This window comes from Lissotriton vulgaris, chromosome 6, assembly GCF_964263255.1.
Source record: "Lissotriton vulgaris chromosome 6, aLisVul1.2, whole genome shotgun sequence".
Taxonomy (NCBI): Eukaryota; Metazoa; Chordata; class Amphibia; order Caudata; family Salamandridae; genus Lissotriton; species Lissotriton vulgaris.
Genome location: NC_141694.1, coordinates 1832649376 through 1832667581, shown reverse-complemented (window position 1 = coordinate 1832667581; position 18206 = coordinate 1832649376). Strand labels below are relative to the sequence as shown.

Below are 18206 nucleotides of genomic sequence, written 5' to 3'. Positions count from 1 at the left end.
GGAGAACAACTCACCCCAACTCCTAGTATGTGTGGGTACTAATTGAGAGTAAACCTCCCCAACTTGTCTGTGTGGGTACTGAAGGAGAACAGCCCTCCCCACATAGTATGTGTGGCTACTGATGGAGAGCAACACTCTCCCCCTGGTATGTGTGGGTACTGATGGAGATCAACCCTCCCCCCCTGGTATGTGTGGGTACTGATGGAGAGCAACCCTCCCCCCCTGGTATGTGTGGGTACTGAAGGAGAACAGCCCTCCCCACATAGTATGTGTGGCTACTGATGGAGAGCAACCCTCCCCCCCTGGTATGTGTGGGTACTGATGGAGATTAACCCTCCCCGCCTGGTATGTGTGGGTACTGATGGAGAGCAACCCTCACCCCTGGTATGTGTGGCTACTGATGGAGAGCAACCCTCCCCCTGGTATGTGTGGGTACTGATGGAGATTAACCCTCCCCGCCTGGTATGTGTGGGTACTGATGGAGAGCAACCCTCAGCGCCTGGTATGTGTGGGTACTGATGGAGATTAACCCTCCCTGCCTGGTATGTGTGGGTACTGATGGAGAACAAACCTCCCCCCCTGGTATGTGTGGGTACTGATGGAGAGCAACCCTCCCCGCCTGGTATGTGTGGCTACTGATGGCGAACAACCCTCCCCGCCTGGTATCTGTGGGCACTGATGGAGAACAGCCCTCCCCGCCTAGTATGTGTGGGTACTGATGGAGATTAACCCTCCCCGCCTGGTATGTGTGGGTACTGATGGAGAGCAACCCTCCCCCCCTGGTATGTGTGGCTACTGATGGCGAATAACCCTCCCCACCTGGTATGTGTGAGTACTGATGGAGAGCAACCCTCTCCGCCTGGTATGTGTGGGTACTGATGGAGATTAACCCTCCCCGCCTGGTATGTGTGGGTACTGATGGAGAGCAACCCTCCCCCCCTGGTATGTGTGGGTACTTATGGAGAGCAACCCTCCCTGCCTGGTATGTGTGGCTACTGATGGCGAACAACCCTCCCCGCCTGGTATCTGTGGGCACTGATGGAGAACAGCCCTCCCCGCCTGGTATGTGTGGGTACTGATGGAGATTAACCCTCCCCGCCTGGTATGTGTGGGTACTGATGGAGAGCAACCCTCCCTGCCTGGTATGTGTGGCTACTGATGGCGAACAACCCTCCCCACCTGGTATGTGTGGGTACTGATGGAGAGCAACCCTCAGCGCCTGGTATGTGTGGGTACTGATGGAGATTAACCCTCCCTGCCTGGTATGTGTGGGTACTGATGGAGAACAAACCTCCCCCCCTGGTATGTGTGGGTACTGATGGAGAGCAACCCTCCCCGCCTGGTATGTGTGGGTACTGATGGAGAGCAACCCTCTCCCCCTGGTGTGTGGGTACTAATAGAGAGCAACCCTCTCCGCCTGGTATGTGTGGGTACTAATGGAGAGCAACCCCCCCGCCTGGTATGTGTGGCTACTGATGGCGAATAACCCTCCCCACCTGGTATGTGTGAGCACTGATGGAGAGCAACCCTCTCCGCCTGGTATGTGTGGGTACTGATGGAGATTAACCCTCCCCCCCTGGTATGTGTGGGTACTGATGGAGAGCAACCCTCCCTGCCTGGTATGTGTGGCTACTGATGGCGAACAACCCTCCCCACCTGGTATGTGTGGGTACTGATGGAGAGCAACCCTCAGCGCCTGGTATGTGTGGGTACTGATGGAGATTAACCCTCCCTGCCTGGTATGTGTGGGTACTGATGGAGAACAAACCTCCCCCCCTGGTATGTGTGGGTACTGATGGAGAGCAACCCTCCCCGCCTGGTATGTGTGGCTACTGATGGCGAACAACCCTCCCCGCCTGGTATCTGTGGGCACTGATGGAGAACAGCCCTCCCCGCCTGGTATGTGTGGGTACTGATGGAGATTAACCCTCCCCGCCTGGTATGTGTGGGTACTGATGGAGAGCAACCCTCCCCCCCTGGTATGTGTGGCTACTGATGGCGAATAACCCTCCCCACCTGGTATGTGTGAGTACTGATGGAGAGCAACCCTCTCCGCCTGGTATGTGTGGGTACTGATGGAGATTAACCCTCCCCGCCTGGTATGTGTGGGTACTGATGGAGAGCAACCCTCCCCCCCTGGTATGTGTGGGTACTTATGGAGAGCAACCCTCCCTGCCTGGTATGTGTGGCTACTGATGGCGAACAACCCTCCCCGCCTGGTATCTGTGGGCACTGATGGAGAACAGCCCTCCCCGCCTGGTATGTGTGGGTACTGATGGAGATTAACCCTCCCCGCCTGGTATGTGTGGGTACTGATGGAGAGCAACCCTCCCCCCCTGGTATGTGTGGGTACTGATGGAGAGCAACCCTCCCCCCCTGGTATGTGTGGGTACTGATGGAGAGCAACCCTCCCTGCCTGGTATGTGTGGCTACTGATGGCGAACAACCCTCCCCACCTGGTATGTGTGGGTACTGATGGAGAGCAACCCTCAGCGCCTGGTATGTGTGGGTACTGATGGAGATTAACCCTCCCTGCCTGGTATGTGTGGGTACTGATGGAGAACAAACCTCCCCCCCTGGTATGCGTGGGTACTGATGGAGAGCAACCCTCCCCGCCTGGTATGTGTGGGTACTGATGGAGATTAACCCTCCCCGCCTGGTATGTGTGGGTACTGATGGAGAGCAACCCTCCCCCCCCTGGTGTGTGGGTACTGATAGAGAGCAACCCTCTCCGCCTGGTATGTGTGGGTACTAATGGAGAGCAACCCCCCCGCCTGGTATGTGTGGCTACTGATGGCGAATAACCCTCCCCACCTGGTATGTGCGAGTACTGATGGAGAGCAACCCTCTCCGCCTGGTATGTGTGGGTACTGATGGAGATTAACCCTCCCTGCCTGGTATGTGTGGCTACTGATGGCGAACAACCCTCCCCGCCTGGTATCTGTGGGCACTGATGGAGAACAGCCCTCCCCGCCTGGTATGTGTGGGTACTGATGGAGATTAACCCTCCCCGCCTGGTATGTGTGGGTACTGATGGAGAGCAACCCTCCCCCCCTGGTATGTGTGGGTACTGATGGAGAGCAACCCTCCCTGCCTGGTATGTGTGGGTACTGATGGAGAGCAACCCTCCCTGCCTGGTATGTGTGGCTACTGATGGCGAACAACCCTCCCCACCTGGTATGTGTGGGTACTGATGGAGAGCAACCCTCAGCGCCTGGTATGTGTGGGTACTGATTGAGATTAACCCTCCCTGCCTGGTATGTGTGGGTACTGATGGAGAACAAACCTCCCCCCCTGGTATGTGTGGGTACTGATGGAGAACAAACCTATCAGCAAGGCTATGGAGTTCCTGTTTGTGTCCAATACCTGAAGCAGCTCTGGCTGTGTAAAGAACTCCTGGACCTCCATGCACGTAATTTGCAGTTCAATAAAGCGCGAGCCAGGCCACTGGGGAAGCAGGGAGCTTTATATAAGAGCAGGAACACATAAGAGAGCGATGAAGGAAGACACTCAGTCAAAAACATATGGGATAAACAAAAATATTATCATGGACATAGCGGCACAAACAAACCATAGAGGGTAAGAGTGTTGAAAGCGGGAACTCCTTCATCCCAGCTGCAGTTTAGGATACTACTGTGTCCAAAGCTGCAAACTGGACCAACACTATCAGACTAACAATTTAGTCGAACACCAACTTAAAATATCGTATTTCAGAATGTTTCCACTCACTAGGTCCCACACTTGGGTAATATGAAGACACTGTCATGTGCACAATTTTACATGGAAGTTACGGTGACAGGGTAAGAGTTTATGTTCTTCCTTAATAATAACATGTGGTACTTCGAACTGTAATCAAGTGATATAAATCAACTGTGTATTGCGCAAAATACATGTACGCACATCTTGAATTTGGCTGGTGACCCACGTACACACTGGGGGTTTCATTTATCATAAATATTTATTTATTTATTTATTTAAAGGTTTTGTAGAGCGCGTAGTAACCCTAGAGCATCCCAGCGCTAAACCTGAGTCTCCTTTGGTTTCAGCAGGGGAGGGAGTTATGGGTGGGGAAAAAGGAGGGTCTTTAGTGTTTTCCTGAACTGGAGGAGGTTGGGTTCTGTCCTCAGTCTTCGTGGGAGGTTGTTCCAGTGTTTGGCCGTGTGGACCGAGAAGCGGCGGCCACCGGCCCTGGCTTTTTTAACTCTGGGGACTGTGATGAGATTTTCATCACTGGATCGGAGGGCCCTTTTCGCTTTGTAAGGGATAATTAATTCCTTGAGGAGAGGGGGGCCGTTGTTGTTAAGGGTTTTATGGGCAAGACAGAGAGCCTTGAAGGCAACCCTTTCTCTAACTGGGAGCCAGTGGAGTGACTTGAGAGCTGGCTTAGCCGAGGATCTTGCGGGTGTGCCAGTGAGCAGGCGGGCTGCGGCATTTTGGACTTTCTGCAAGGTGTTGAGGGTAGCTTCGGGAGCTCCCAGGTAGATTGCGTTGCAGTAGTCCAATCTCGCCAGTATGAGGCCCTGAATTAGGAGTTTCCTGGCGTTCGCAGGGAGCAGGGGGAAGATCTTTCTACAGGCTCTGAGTAGTCCGAAGCATGTTCCTGCCGTCTTTTTTGCCTGAGTTCTAAAGCTCAGGTCTGTTTCGATCCAGACGCCTAGGCTTTTTACTTCTTCCTTGGGAACGGGGGGGGTCACCCAAGCAGTTGGGCCAGAGATGAGTCGGCAGGGAGGGCCCTTTGTGGCCAAGCATCAGTATCTCGGTCTTTGACCCGTTTAGTTTTAGTGATGAGAGGTTCATCCAGCGATGGACTTCGGTGAGGCAACTGTGAAGGTCGGAGGGGGAGTGGTGGGGGTGTGAGAGGGTAACCACCAGCTGGGTGTCGTCGGCGTAGTTTATGATTGACACGCCGAACGGACTGACCAGTTTCTCCAGTGGGGCCAAGTATACGTTGAATAACGTAGGGCTTAGGGATGAGCCCTGCGGTACTCCACAGCGGAGGGGGATAACGGGTGAGTGGCTGTCGTTCTCCCAGACTTGGAAGGAACGGTCTGCTAGAAAGGATTTTAGCCACTTCCGGGCCGTACCCCTTACTCCGCTTTCTCCCAGTCGTTGGATTAAGGTGGGATGGTCCACAGTGTCGAAGGCCGCACTGAGGTCCAGGAGGATCACTGCCACTGATCCTCCCGTGTCCAGAATGCTTCTGGCCTTCTCCACGGCTGCCAGGAGGGCGATGTCAGTGCCCTGGCCTGGTCGGAACCCTGTCTGGGAGACCCCAAGTAGGTTGTTGCTCTCCAGGAATAGCGACAGTTGTTTGTTCACTAGTTTTTCCGTGATCTTACTATTTCCTGGGAGAAGGGAGATGGGTCTGTAATTGGAGAGGTCCTGTGGGTCCAAGGAGGGTTTTTTTTAGTAGGCCTTTGACCGCTGCAGCTTTCCATCTGGGGGGGGACTATACCCTGCGAGAGGGAGGAGTTGATCAGCGCTGTGAGGGGGGGAATGATGGTGCTGGTCACTTTTTTCAGGAAGCTGAGGGGTGCAGGGTCGAGGGGGGACCCACTTTTGATTGAGGCCAATGTTGCCGCAACCTCTTCCGTGGTAACTGGACCGAAGGAGTCCAGGGAAGGTGAGGGGCTGGCAGAATCCCCGTCCATTTGACCCGGTTCGGAGGGGGGGATGGCCGCGAGAATTTTTTGTATTTTCTCGTCAAAGAAGGTAGCAAGATTAGTACATTTGCTTTCCGCTTCTTTGGGGTCGAGTGGTTTGAGAGGGGGATCAGGGGGATGAAGGAGTTCTTTAAGAACGGCAAAGGTTTCGTGGGCCGAGCATGCAGCGTTTTTGATTCTGCTCTCGTAAAATGCGATTTTGGTGTTACGTAGCTCCTTTTTGTAAGCATTTACGGAGGTACGGAAGGTGACTTTGTTCTCTGCTGTTTTGTCCTTCCTCCAAATACACCACAGAAAGTCACTTTGTGCTGAACGTCCTTATCCGAGGGTTAAAACAATCTCCCCTACAACTTTTATTGGGAAATCAAGGGATTCAAATACTCTGCACAAAAAACACCGCAAATGCTGGAGATCGTTGCACTGCAAATACCTTGCAGTGCATTGAAGCACAGGCAGCAAAGAGTGTGCCAGTCACTATGTACAGCTCAAACCCAAGCAGTGGTTCTTAAGAGCTTCGAGACGCCCACCTCCTAAGAGAACACACCATTCGACTTCATACACTCACAATACAACCCACGTCTTCAACCATGACTAATGCTCCAAGAAGTCGTGTTACTGTGATTTAAGCGGAGGAACAAAAGGCTGTCTCTATTCCTGCAAGCCGTCGCACAAGAAGGATGCCACACCAGTGGACTGCCCCCTTCCAATGTAGACTAAGCACGACCTTACAGGGTGGTGGGATTTCAGGACTAGCGGATCAGAGACATGTGCTTCCCCTTCTGCCCTGAAGCGCACAGACGTTTGTTTTTATTAGGTTTAGGTGCAAGGTGTCAACCCTCAGCCCTACACCCTGCCTATTTGAGTGGATGAAGAAAAGGGAGTTCATGCCACTAGTCATTATTCAGAATGTGCCATGCCCAAAGAAGGGACACTTGGTCCAAAGTGGCACAGGGCAACTACAGCAGCGGTCCACATACGAAAGAAGGGGAATGGGGAACTGGAAATGTCCTAGGGCTCAAACGCACCTCAGTGGTAACCTGGTCTCCCCCCACTAGTAAGAAAGTGTCACCATCGACAAAATATCACCACAAGCTACAGAGGCAGCCAGCTCTGGGACACATCAGGTCACACGATGGCCAGAAGTCATCTGCTATGAGGTGTTATCCACTACAAAAAAGATGCTGGCCGCTGCTCATGTTCAAAATTATGAAGGCTCCAAAGTAGTTTAGTTTAAATACCATTGTCAGAAATCGAGCTCTAATGGGAGCCGCCGTGACAAGGATACTCAGCTAACAAGAACATCACGACTTTTTAACACATGCAACATTACAGGCCTAAACACCTGAACCTTAACAAAGACTACCTTCCTAACTAACTCCTGCAGCACAATTATGCTTCCCAATCCCAAGCAGAAGCTCTTCGAGGCACTGCACCATCCAACCCAAACAAAAACTTGAAACTTCGACAGCACTACTGCCTTTTAAGTGGCACCTACACGTTAGTGGCATCCTTAACTCTCACACAGCACCCGAACACCAAAACGTAACCAACATAGCTGCTTCTGACTAAACATTCCCAATCAATCAGTAGCACTGACGCTTCAACAATAACCAGAACAGCCAACACATTTTACCAGCCTAGTTATATTTATTTATTTATTTTAAAGGTTTTATATAGCGCGAACAAGACTCTTGCGAGTATCAGAGCGCTTTACAAGTCATAAGTAGAATATGCTAGGTAGTACCAGACGCCCACACCTTATTATCACCAGACAGCTTGCAAACAAAACAGCAACCTTAATAGCTAGACATCAGCAGCAGCAAATCACTCGCCGAACCCAATCAAAATTCCAAACATGCAAGCTTCACCAGGATAGCTAACTCCCAAACAATGCCCAACAAAAAAGGATTACTAGCAGACACGTGCCAAACAGTCTCCTATTTGGAAATCGCATTTAGAAGCAAAGCAACATCTCAGACTTAAGCGTACTGCATCGCCCACTTTCTCACTGCACAGCAACAGCTCAACCCAAGTAGAACCGCGACATGCAAGGCAGACCAGCAAGCAAATCTGTCTGCCAAATAGCATAGACTTCTCAGTACAGCAACATCCCAAAACACGAAAATCTGCAGCACTACAACTCTCCCAAGCCTTATCATTCCTACCACATCACAAGCAACAACTCAGTGCCCAGTCCTCGGTAACCCACTAACCTAGGAGCAATAATTAAGGCGGAAAATATATCAACCCACAAAACAACAGCACAGTTCCAGTACACTAGAACCTTAAGCTCAGAAGAATGACAATAAAGTATCTGATCTTCCTAACAAATAATCTCAATACCCGAACTGAGAACAAAATCAACCTAGGTAGAAACCCCACCACCCCAGCGCAGCACCCAAAACTCAGAAGGGTGGCAAACCTCTGGTTCAACCAGCACCCACACCTTAGCATCACAACAGCCTCCCAAGCGACATCACATTACCCTAACTTTAGCACTACATCAACCCAAATACTAACACCATCATTCTAGCCCTGGTAGCACAGCACCCTTCCTGCACAGCATAATTCCTACACAGCACCCAAAGCTCAGAAGGATGACAAGCCTCTGGTGCAACCAGCACCCACACCTTAGATTCACAGCTCCCTCACAAGCAACATTGCAATGCTCAAACTCGAGCACTACAAAAACCCAAGCACTAGCAGAACCACCACCACCCAAGCCCTGGCAGAACAGCACCCAAAGCTCAGAAGGATGACAAGTCTCTGGTTCAACAAGCACCTCCTCCTTAGCACCACAGTGGCCTCCCAAGTGACATCACTTTACCCTAACCTAAGCACTACATCCACATAAGCAGTAGCAGCACCACGACCCTGGCAGCACAGCACCCGTCCTACACAGAACCCAAACCTCAGAAGGATGACAAACCTCTGGTGCAACCAGCACCAACACCTTAGCATCACAGCTCCCTCCCAAGCAACAATGCAATACTCAAACCTGAGCACTACATAAACCCAAGCACTAGCAGCACCACCACCCCAGCTCTGGCAGCACAGCACCCAAAGCTCAGAAGGATGACAAGTCTCTGGTTCAACAAGTACCTCCTCCTTGGCACCACAGTGGCCGCCCAAGTGATATCACTTTACCCTAACCTAAGCACTACATCCACCCAAGCAGTAGCAGCAGCACCACCCTGGCAGCACAGCATCCACACCTTAGCATCACAGCTCCCTTACAATCAACACTGCAATACTCAAGCTGAGCATCACATCAACCCAAGTAGTCACTACATCACCATGGCCCTGGCAGCACAACCCTCCCCCCCCCCCCCCTCAACCAGCACCCGAAGCTCAGCCGGGTGAGAACACCCTGGTGCAACCAACACACGGGTTTATCAGGCCTGCAACCCTTTCCTAAATACGGGGGGGGGGGGGGGGGGTCACCCCATAGTTCCAAAAGAGAGGTGTGCTCCACAGTACAACCCCCACTTAGCAGGAGAGATCCCCAACACAACCATGCCCCCGGCCTCTGGCAGGGAGAAAGAGACCCCACCAGAACTCAGGTGGGGCACACGCAGCCCATCCGCCTGCCCCTGTCAGACGACACGCTGCACACCTCTGCGGCTCCATCAGGAAGTGAGGCTGAGCGGCGCTGCCTCCCGCATCCCCGGCCCCTGGACCACCACTGCCGCCGCCTCTCCCTCCCCTCTCACCTCGGGCTGCCCCCCAGGCTCGCACCGGCTGCGGCGGTTCCTTCACGCGCCCGGTCTCACTTCTGCCTCGGAGCGCGCGCGGCCGCGCGCATCACCACCTCCCGCCCCTCGCCCGGCGCGTGCACACACGCGCACATCTGTCCGCGGCGCGCGCCGAGCCCTCCATCCCTCCCTCCCTCCTCCTGTGGTCCTCCGACACCACCACCAACAATGCCAGTGCACCTTTTTTTCCGTTAGCGGCACGTCATGACGCACCGGCGGCGCCTCTCGCGCTGCTCCCTGGCCAGTGTAGTTCACCAAGGGGCTCCGGCCTGCGGCGCCATCTTTTGTTCTCTGTGTGACCGGCGGGCACGAGCTGGTGCGCCCAGGTGGGCTCTACTACTGGAGCCATGACCTCATGTGTGGAGCAAACGGATGGAATTATTGAAAACCTACTGGCTGTGGGATTCACTCCTGCAATAGACCAAACCTCCTAACTTTTAAAGCTTTTTTTAAAACAATATTTAGAGCTAATAAGAGACAGTATATCACCACTCAGGAACAGGTAAGGCATAGCTGCCAGGGTTTGAGACTGCTTATGTGTGTCAACCCATAAATTCAATCTTCTTATGTGCCTCATATGAATGAATGCATTATGTGTGGCACTTGTAAGACTGGTAAAAATTCTTTATTGTGTAGTTAATAAAAACCATTACATGAGATGCAACATTGATTTAAGATGGATCGGAGAAAGCACTTTCTTATAGAATAATAAAACGAAATTTTTAAAAGGTAAACATAATATTGGTACTGGTATAAAAAAATTGTAAGTGCTTATTCAAATTTCTATATAGTACAGGTTAAAAAGTTCAGAAAGATCAAGTTTGTAGTAGGTCTTGACACAATTTCTGTTTTTTTTCAAAATTGATAACATATTTAATTGTTCGACAGATAAATTGAGGGTCCGCTGAGTCCAACACTTGGACTATGGCTGAGCGGCATGTGCGGATTCCCAGTTTATTGAATTTTGCCTTGAGCAGGTGCCGACGTTCACTGTCTAGTTGCGGGCAAATGCAGATCAGATGAATGAGGTCTTGTACCGCAGCGCCACATAGGTTACACTCCTTTGAGCCTGGTGTCCTCCAGCCCGGTTGGTCAGCATTTGTTGGCAAATTACCCATTCGTAGGGTTAGGTATTTGGATTTCAAATGTGAGGAAAAGGCTAGCCCTAGATAGGGTGCCGGGGCCAGCTTCTTGTATGATTGGATTATCATCCAGGAGTGTGAGCGTTGTCTCAGGATTGTTTTATCATCAATCAACGAGTGCCAATTAGCTGCCTTTTTTGCAGCCTGTTTGAATGAGGACACTGGTAACTTCTTTTGCCACAATGACGCGAGCGCTGTGATTTCTAGGGAGGATTTTAAATACTTTGCGTACTGGGAGTTTGGGTTGCTTTGCATGGCTTCCCAGATAGCAAGATTAATTTGTGTCTCACGGTTCAGCCACACATTGTACCAGAATCTAACTGTGTCGTATTTTTTTTGCAGTGCTTGACACTTCAATCCAAATTCAAGCCGAACCTGGGCGGGTGAGGCATCGCATGGCAATCTGAATATGCATTTATACACCCTTGTTTGGATTTTGTCCAAGAGCGACGCGCTCTTTCCACAATGTACCACACTGCCATAAGCTATTGTTGGAAGTAGCTTGGCTTTGATGACTGTTAAGAGGGGGGTGAACAGAGGGCCGTTAAGCGACTTAGATAAACTGCTAAATGCATGGAGTAGCGCTGTTCCTTTCTTCTCAATGTCATTGAAGTGCGCGGAGAAGGTAAACCGTCTATACAAGTATATTCCCAAGTACTTATAACTGTCCACTACTTCCAATTTGTTGTTGTCAATTGTATAATTCAGTACTTTTGTACGACAGTGAGTTATAATCATGACCTTTGTTTTCGTGGTGTTTATTTGCAGAAGGTTCTGTTTGGTGTATTCAGCCAGTTCGTTTATGAGACGTTTCAGTCCTGTTTTCGTCTGACTAAGGAGAACAACGTCATCAGCGTAGGAGAGATGCGTGAGGGGCAATATTCCTAGGCATGGGGGGTGTGCATTAATCCCATCAAGCCTTGTTGTCAAGTCGGCCATGAATAAGTTAAACAGATGGGGGGCCAAGACACAGCATTGCTTTAGACCTTCACAGGTGCCGATTTTCCTCGTGAGCCGATTGTCGTTATCAATCTTTACCTGCATCCAGGTGTTGGTGTATAGGTCCATTATTGGGTTTAAGATCGCGTCCGGCAGGCCCTGCTGCTTCAATTTTGCCCAGAGTAATTTCCGGCTGCCACGGTCAAAAGCCGCCTTAAAATCCACAAAGCATAAGTGTAGTACTTGATGATTTTGAAGGCTTTTTTCGGCAATCAGGCTTATCGCTATGGCGTTTGCCATGGTACCTATGCCACGGCGGAACCCTGACTGGTTTACAGGTATTTTGTTGTTGTTGTCATACCATTTTGTTAGGTCGGCTAATACCGATGAGGCATAATACTTTGCTTCGGCGTCAATGAGTGCTATCAGGCGGTAATTTACGGAATTTTTTCGGTCTCCACCTTTGTAGATTTGGTTGATGATTCCCCCTCGCCAGCTTTCCGGAATCCGACCACCAATGTTTATTATCCAAAACAATTTGTAAAAGTTGCTGGCCCAGAAGTGAGGATCCTCTTTGTAAATTGCCTGAGGAACGCCGTTCGGTCCTGGTGCACTATCTTTCCTGCTTTTCTTTATTATTTGTAGTATGTCTGCTTCCTCATATGGTTCTGGATCTTGCTGATTGATGTTAATAAGATCAAGCGCTGTTGTATCTGCATTGGATCTTTTAAATGCTGAAATTTCTGTTTGCGCAGGAGATTTCATAGGATTTATTGAGAAGGTATCAACTAGATGCTGTGTCCATGCCTTTTCAGTAATGCAGGTCATGCATATAGGGCTAGATGATCTGTTAAGTGTATTTACTTGCATCCAGAACGCTCTGGAATCAGATTTTTTTGCATTATGTATTATTTTTGTCCAAAAATCAGTGACCTCGTGTTTTTTTTTCAATCCAAATTTGTTTCTTATAAAGTTTCTTTATGAAACGCACGTCCTGCCATACCATGGATTGTGAACTGTGACCTTGTGACCTTGTGTGGCACTTGTAGTGATGAACAAAAGAGAACCGAGAACTGAATAGAGAAGAACGGTTAAGCCAATGTAGTGAGATAGATTTCTCAAATTAGCCCATGTTGTGGTATAAAACTGCCCAATGCTCCTAAAGTGCCTACACAAGATCATTAACGTACTTAATTTTGCTATCAGGATCACCTTGCAGATATATTTAGCATCGCAATAACCAATAAAACAAATGTTTTGAAAGCATGAATATAGTTTAATAAACTTTGGTACTATGCCTAGTCACATTTCAATTAAAAGAATTTTTTTTTAAGCCATACCGTTATCAATGACAATGTGTAGTAACCACGGACAGCTACCACCCAAAAAAGTCGGAATTCCTATGGCACTTTCGTGAAAGCAACATCTGGTTCATCACCAATGTGCTAAACTGAACCAGGCCAGGTTAGGATTGGCATGGAAAGCGAATGGCAAAAACTAGGCGGCTCACTGGTTCTCTGTCCCCTCCCCTAGCCATTTGGGATTCAGGTGTATGTTGTATTCACGCAGGCAAAGAAAAGCAATGGCCTGTTCTTCCCCCGTTCCACCGTCCCAATCACACTCCAGCACCTCCAGCCCTTGTGTAAGGGCACCTGCCTCGCTCACGCCTGAAAAGGATTGGGAAAGGGTAAATATTTCCCTTTCTGTGCTTTCTGACATCCTGTAGACCATCCCCCTAATCACAAGGCCAGGGGGCTGGTACATGCATCTTATGTCTTGCGGACAAAAGACAGTGCCATGAGCGTTCCAAGAGGGGCTCTTTTTTGCGTGACTTTTAACTTCAGTGCGATAAAGCTGGGCCAAGCATTAAAATGTGTTAGGCTAACCTTCAATGCATGGCATTTGGCAGGGCTGGTAAGGACGTACATTTTATTATCATGTTATGTTAAGAGAGATTTTTATTCAATACTCATATGTGTAGTTGATATAAAACACTTTCAATCTTCCACTTGAATTGTTCCAATGAAACTCTCTCTAGCTGGTGGTGACTGCATATCCCAGGTTGTCATGGATATGTGAGAGAACTTGAGAAAATTGTTCTTGTCCATGCAACCTATTCGTTGGACCCAACTCTCTTAAGTAGCCAGGGTCAAGTCAGTGCTTACTTTGAGCCACCGTTTGCAGTAAGGGCCCACCAGCACTTAGTTTTCGTAACAGACCTTGATCCAGAGCACGAGGGAAAGAAAAACACGAAAGTGGGGAAAAAAGGTGAAAAAGAGAGAAAGCAGGGATGGAAAAAAATAGCTTGCTAATGTGAAATGAAAAGACAAGGACTGCCTGGTGATGGATTAAAGAGGTCTGAGGCGGACTAATGATTACACAGCTGTTGACGCCCAAAGATTTCTAATTTTATGGATGTCAAGTCGAGGGAAAGGGAGAAATCCTGGTGTCATAGATTTAGACAATAACATAAGGGAAACGGCTTGAGCCACTAATCTCAGTTTTATTTATTTATTCAAATATCAAAATGATAATTACAGAATGCCAAAAATTTAGGAAATTAGTATAACCAAATCATAAGCAAAAGGGTAATCTATCCCTCTCTAAGTGTCAAGCGGACTGGCATAATATCTGTCTCCCTAAAATTTGAAAGATAAATTATGCCATTACTCACTGCCCTTAAGTTAAAATTAAAATGTAAAAAATCCTGACTGTTCCCAAAACAGCACATCTTTATTGTTTTGGACAAAGAAAGTACACCATTTTAATAGCCTGACATTACGTTAATGTGCAGTACCAAAATGTTACTTACATAGCACCATAACATTATTATTTTAAAATAAAACTTTCATTGAGCAACAGTGCACTTAATTTGTTGCTAATACTAGACACATCCGAAGCAATGAACTGCTTTTATTATCATCATTGGTTAACGGAAGTTCAGCTGAGTGGCCTTGCAGTGTTGCAACATCAGAACATCCTTTCCTGGGGAAGCTAGTGAAACATCATTTTTTTACACCCATGTAGCGACCATGAGTTGCAGCTGAATTAAAATGATTTTCTGAAACAGAATGAAAACATGAACGTGCAGTGTTCATGTACACAAACATGCACTATTTTGAATGTAGCCAAATCATACCAATTAAAGTAAACCTAAAGTAGGCACAATATTTTATTATAAATATATATGCTCCAACAATCCCCTCTATAATAATGACAATTATCACACTATCAAAGATTTACAACTTAGTTATCATTGATTTCAACACTATTTCTTTCTTTATCAATGCTTTCATACTGTCATAGATCTCCTAACTTTCGTCAAGAGAAATTTCCTCCTTCATATGCCATCTCATCGTCTTCTTCTTATTCTTGCAATTACACATAGAACCCATAACAAAAACCGAATAACAAAACATGAATGTTAGACAAACACTCATCATATCTACTGCTTTTATTGTTAGTGAACTATCAATCTTCACTAATACATGTTTAGCTTTCCCATTAACCAATCTTTTCCCAAACTCCAGGCTCTCCAAATGGATCAACCTCACTCACAATGTTAGTTAAGTTGTTAATATATTTGATAATAGCCTCACCATTATCTGGAATCGAAATTTGCCTAGCTTACGTAACGGTAAGTTTCAATTCTATTAAGGACACTGAGGCGAGGATTATGCTATATCTTCCTTTGCTTTATTAACATAAAAACTCCACAGCAGCTCAGGAAAATATTCAAACAGTGAAAAAATGCTTCCAATCCAAAAGAGCATTTGAAGAAACGATCTAACAGTCCAGAAAACCACAACTCCCAAGAGTCTCTTCTGTACTTCCAATCGACAGTCCTTCCACCATGTCTACCACAAATAGATAGCCAGTCCTCTCTTCCTCTTCTTCCTCTTTCTTCGCGCAGATCACGCATCCGCCTCACTGATCCTGTTTATTCCCCTCGTTGCCTGTCAGAAAAAACGACAGCGTAAACGAGGTGTCACAGGAGTGGGACAGCATGAGACAGAGGAGCATCATGTACTGGCAACATAACATAACCACATATAGTTATGTTATGTTATGTTATGTTAATCTTTTTCTTCTATAGCGCTCGGCTATTCCATGGTACATATATAAGGGGGTCCCCGCAAGAGAGGTGTATTGTATAACTACATACACTGGGAATATTCTAGATAATTCAATGATACAAAGAGTTTACAGGTATTGTCATTTATTAATCAACAATACGTAGTTGCCAAATGGCAAATTACAATCACATAAAATTTGACATTTGAAAACCCCAAAGGGGGGAAAAAAGGGGGGGGGAGGAGGGAAGGAAGTGCTCAAGGGAGTGTCAAGTCAAAGGAAAGTAAACACAGTTCCAAGAGAAATAAATTACAATATTGCAATCAAAATCATGACAATTATGGTGCAAAGCCCAGATTCAAGGCATATGTTGGAAACTGTTCAAAAGATGACATTCACGGTCACATACAAAATTCAAAAATATCGGGGCATGTGCCGGAAGTCCAAGGAGAGGAATAACCGTCGACGTTTCGACCCCTAACTACAGGCTATGTTGAGTCCTTTCACGGGGTCTTCATCAGGACATCTACAAGGGGTAGGAAGGGAGGTGGGGCCGTTTTGTTGTGAAAAAAATGTAATAAAGGATTTGCACTTTAGTACATAAGGCGAGTTTGGACCATCCAATTTATGCTCAAACGTTAAAAAATTAATTTAATTAAATTACCATGGAGTAAGGCCCAGCTGGGCTCTGTACATGATAGCGGTAGGGAGACGGTGGCAGTCCCTCCCGGACCCGCTGCTGCACCTGCGAGTGAGTATAGAGTGTTCCAACTTCTCACGTTTGGGCTGCGAGAAGCAGAACAATTGCGGACTGATTTTAATAGTCGACTGCAATATTTAGTTTCTGACAGTTATACGTGTCTTTTTAAATACCTGCATTCTCTCCCAACAAACAGATCGCCTGGGCTCGATATTGAGGCCTGCCCGCCCCGGTCCGACTCGGCAAGCAGTGCCGTTGAGCGGAGGGTGGACAGGCAAGAGCCAGGCAGCACTTCCGGTTTTGCCGGAGCTGAGGTTAGCGCTCTAGTGGCTACCTCACTCCGGGCTATTTAGGCCGGCCTGACTCTCGGGTGCACGCGGTAGGGAGACGGTGGCAGTCTCTCCCGGACCCGCTGCTGCACCTGCAAGTGAGTATAGAGTGTTCCAACTTCCCACGTTTGGGCTGCGAGAAGCAGAACAATTGGGGACTGATTTTAATAGTCGACTGCAATATTTAGTTTCTGACAGTTATACGTGTCTTTTTAAATACCTGCATTCTCTCCCAACAAACAGATCGCCTGGGCTCGATATTGCAGCCTGCCCGCCCCGGTCCGACTCGGCAAGCAGTGCCGTTGAGCGGAGGGCGGACAGGCAAGAGCCAGGCAGCACTTCCGGTTTTGCCGGAGCTGAGGTTAGCGCTCTAGTGGCTACCTCACTCCGGGCTATTTAGCCACGCCCTTCCTTCAAGCGCGCAGCGGTTGCACGCAGGGGGCGCCTTCGAGCGCGCCTAAGAAGCGCCGAAGAAAAGCCCGTCTGCGCCCGTCCGCGACAGGACGGGGCGAGGGGCGATGGACCCTGTCCCTGCTCTACGAGCAACTATCGGTAAGGGCAACCATACACTTACCTTTTCCGCCCAAACGTTATTAAGCCTTAGACCACCAACTCGCTGTAGCACAATCATACCTTGGCTGCGCATTGAGGGCGGATTCTCCTGTCAACAATGTCAGCGCCTATCTAATAATAACGCTCCCCCCCCAGACTCTAATACCCCCCCAAAGGGCTTGAAGAGTTTCCTTCTAAATGTACGCTCTTTACCCAAACACCAACACCAGGTCTGGGATCTAATTTATTCTACCCAACCGGACATATGTTTTCTTGTGGAAACATGGTTAAAACCCCACACAATCACAGCAATAGCAATGGGGATTCCTTCCGGATACAAGATTAAACATCTAGACAGAGACATTAAAACAGGAGGCGGATTGGCAATTATACACAAGGACCATATACAACTTACCATCATTGAACAACACTTAAACTCGCAGCTAGAAATTCTGCTTTTTAAAATTTTTCTGACAAACCATTTTACCTGGAAAGGGGCCTTGGTTTGTCGCCCTCCAGGACCAAACCCCAACTTTGCACTCACCCTCCAAGAAATATTAGCCCCCCACTTAAAATCGAAAGAAGATTTTCTTCTTCTGGGTGATTTTAACATACATGTAGATCGACCAATATTGACCGAATCCACGGCTCTAATCACAGATCTTTTTAATTTGGGCTTAGAACTACAAAATCACGGTCCTACCCACATAGGAGGACACATGCTTGATTTACTTTTCTCCAACTGTGCCAAAGTAATCTGCTCACCGGCCAAAGACATATCATGGACAGATCACTCTTTGCTGGAATTCATACTATTAACTCCTGCAAGACCAGCAAAAAATGCACTTTCCTCCCCCTCATGGAGACGACAATGGCACAAAGTAACTGTTAATAAAGTCCAAGAAGCATGGACAGATCCCAATATTCAGGAATCAGACACAATAGATATGGCGTTAGCCAAACTCAATGAATCTATTAAACAAGCCATCAATATTATAGCTCCTTTAAAAAGACAAAAACAGTATCCGGTGTCGAAACAAGAAAGCTGGTAT

At 48.0% G+C, this 18206-nt stretch overlaps 1 protein-coding gene across 4 annotated transcripts in view; it reads right to left on the bottom strand.

Annotated features, from left to right (window-relative positions):
* The window catches only part of DTNB (dystrobrevin beta), a 1293049-nt gene extending 1283565 nt beyond the window's left edge, over window positions 1–9484 (bottom strand). For all 4 annotated transcript variants that reach the window (XM_086928107.1, XM_086928108.1, XM_086928109.1 and 1 more), the window contains exon 1: window positions 9377–9484. The gene's annotated coding sequence lies outside the window, so the exon portion shown is untranslated. The remainder of the gene's footprint in view (window positions 1–9376) is intronic.
* Between the last annotated feature and the right edge of the window lie 8722 nt (window positions 9485–18206).